A 2,854-nucleotide genomic window follows, 5' to 3' on the forward strand; every position below is an offset into this window, starting at 1 on the left:
TCCACACTAAAGTAAATACATGCACAAGCTGACTTTTATAAATCCCAGCTCAGAGCTGAGATCTCAGAAAGTGTCATGAATTCTCCAGTGTCAGAGTGAGTGGAGCATTTTCTCAGCTAGTTAAGCATTAAGTGATTTATGAGAGTTAATGTTTGACTGTGTTTTATCTGGGGACATACAATATGTGATTTATGATTAAATAAGCAGAAGCACGTAGGCGTTCTGACTAGACAGGACACTACTGCTCACAAACAAACACCCCCATACTTTGAAACTATTGTAACAACACAGTCTAATATTAAAACAATGTCTGAACTGATCATAAAGCAGTGCTTGCCTTTCTGAAAGAAATCATTGGTGGAACGCCGTTTTTTGTAAAGGCATCTTGGGAACTTCAATGTAATATGCCTTTTTCAGAGATTAAATGATGATTTAACAGTTGCATACAAAATTGATAATTTGGTAAATTAGTTTTATTATTGTCACATTTACTGAGATATGGTGAAAAATATTGTGTTACATCCCATTCACTTATATAAATCATTTCAACAGACTAGTACATCAGGTAATACAAGGGAAAAGCTAAAAGAGACGGCAGAAAATTGTGGGACAGTGCAGTGCAAGCAACCAATAAGGTGCAAGGCAGATTGTGAGGTCAAGGGTTCATGTAATCGTTCAAGAGGTCCATTCAATAGTCATATAACAGCGTGATAGAAGCTGTCCTTCAACCTGGTAACATTTACCTTCAGACTTTTGCATGCTGAAATGGTCGAGAATGCAGAATGACTGGGCTGGGAGGGGGTCTTTGATTATGTTGGCTATTTTATTGAGGCAGTAAGAACATTTAAGATAGAAATAAAAGGAGACTTACTTTCTTTACAGGACAATTGCATGATCAGAGGACATAGATTTAAAGGAACCAGAGAGGACTTGAGAATTAGTTTTTGCAGCCAATTATTATGATCTAAAATTTAGGGTCCAAAATGGTGGTGGAAATAGGTTCATTCATAATTTAGTAATCTGCAGGGCAAAAGCAACGGCTGATTATACAGACCTTTGACCTGCACTGCCTTCCATTAACATGGCTGATCCTGTACTTCACACCTCAATGCCCATCTTCAGTTTCTCTTACTCTCCAACAATCCATCAACCTGAGTCTTCAGGCAACAAACACGATGCTGGAGGAATTCAGCAGGTTAGGCGGCATCTGAGACAGAAATGGACAATCAGTACTTCAGAATCAGAATCAGGTGTATTATCACTGGCATGTGCGGTGAAATCTGTTAACTTAGCAGCAGCAGTACAATGCAATACATGATAATATATTTACAAAGTAAATAAATTACAGTAAGTATATATACATATATTAAATAGATTTAAAATAGCGTAAAAACAGAAGTAATATATATTTTAAAAAAGTGAAGTAGTGTTCATGGTTTCAATGTCTATTTAGAAATCAGATGGCAGAGGGGAAGAAGCTGTTCCTTAATCACTGAGTTTGTGCCTTCAGGCTTCTGTACCTCCATCCTGATGTAACAATGAGAAGAGGGTAGTCCTGGGTGATGGGGGTCCTTAATAATGGAAGTCACCTTCCTGAGGCACTACGTTTTGGAGATACCTTGAATATTACGGAGGCTAGTACCCAAGATGGAACTGACTAATTTTGCAACTTTCTGTAGCTACTTTCAGTCCTGTGCAGTAGCCACCCCTCATCCCCCCATACAAGAGAGTGATGCAGCTGAAGAGTCCAGATGAAAAGTCTTGATCCAAAACGTCAACTGTCCATTTCTCTCCTCAGATTCTGCCTGACCCATTGAGTTCTTCAACATCATGTTTTTTTCGCTCCATTTTCCAGACTCTGCAGTCTGCTATCTTCAATATGGTGAAGGACTGAGCATCCAAAGGTTCCAAAAATATCCAAAGATTTTTCCAAGTAAAGAAACCTCTCCTCCTCTCCTCAATCATCAGACCCTACCATGGGAGAAAGAGCAGGTAAGTGGGATTAAATGACACTCTACTGGCCAGCACATGCATTATGGTTTGAAAGCTCTCTCCTTGTTCTCTACAATTCTATATGTGTTGCTGTGTATCTAGCACCAATCCAGAGGAGAGATAGTGACACAGCTGATAGAACTGCTGCTTTAAAGCTCCAGAAACCTGGGTTTGATCCTGACCATCGGTGCTGCAGTTTGTATATTCTCCCAGTGACCATGTGAGTTTCATCTGAGTGCTCGGGTTACCTCCCATTAGGCTAATAGGCAGCATCTATGGAGGGGAATAGCCAAGTCCTGATGAAGGGTCTCAGCCCGAAACATTGCCTGTTCCTTCCTCTCCATAGGTACTGCCTGACTTATTGTGTTCCTCCAGTATTTTGTGTGTGTTACTCTGGATTTCCAGCATCTGCAGAATCTCTTATGTTTATGATTGCTGATTAACAATGACTTGTTGGACCAGAGAACTTCCTTCCATGCTGTGTGATTGTATTACATCTCTGCCCTGAGCAGTCCAAGGCTTCTGCATTTCTTCTAATACCCATTCCACAGCCCTAGCTCATGTGTTGGCATCAATTCAGTGGGGCTGCTTCCGTATCACAAGGAAATATGGGAGTCTAACTTCATGTGATGACCCAAACAAGGCAGCTGGAATATGAGCCATTGTGATCGATAAAAACAATTAGTAAGATTGGGTGTGAACCAAGCAGTGGCCCATCCACATCTGTAGGAATGCTGCTTCAAATTCAAAGTTAAAGTAAACTTACTTTCAAAGTATATGTTACCTGTTACCATATACTACCTTGAGATTCATTTGCTTGTAGGCATTTACATGAAAATAAAGAATTTATGAACCAAGAAAG

This window comes from Mobula birostris, chromosome 9 (genome assembly GCF_030028105.1).
Source record: "Mobula birostris isolate sMobBir1 chromosome 9, sMobBir1.hap1, whole genome shotgun sequence".
Lineage (NCBI taxonomy): Eukaryota > Metazoa > Chordata > Chondrichthyes > Myliobatiformes > Myliobatidae > Mobula > Mobula birostris.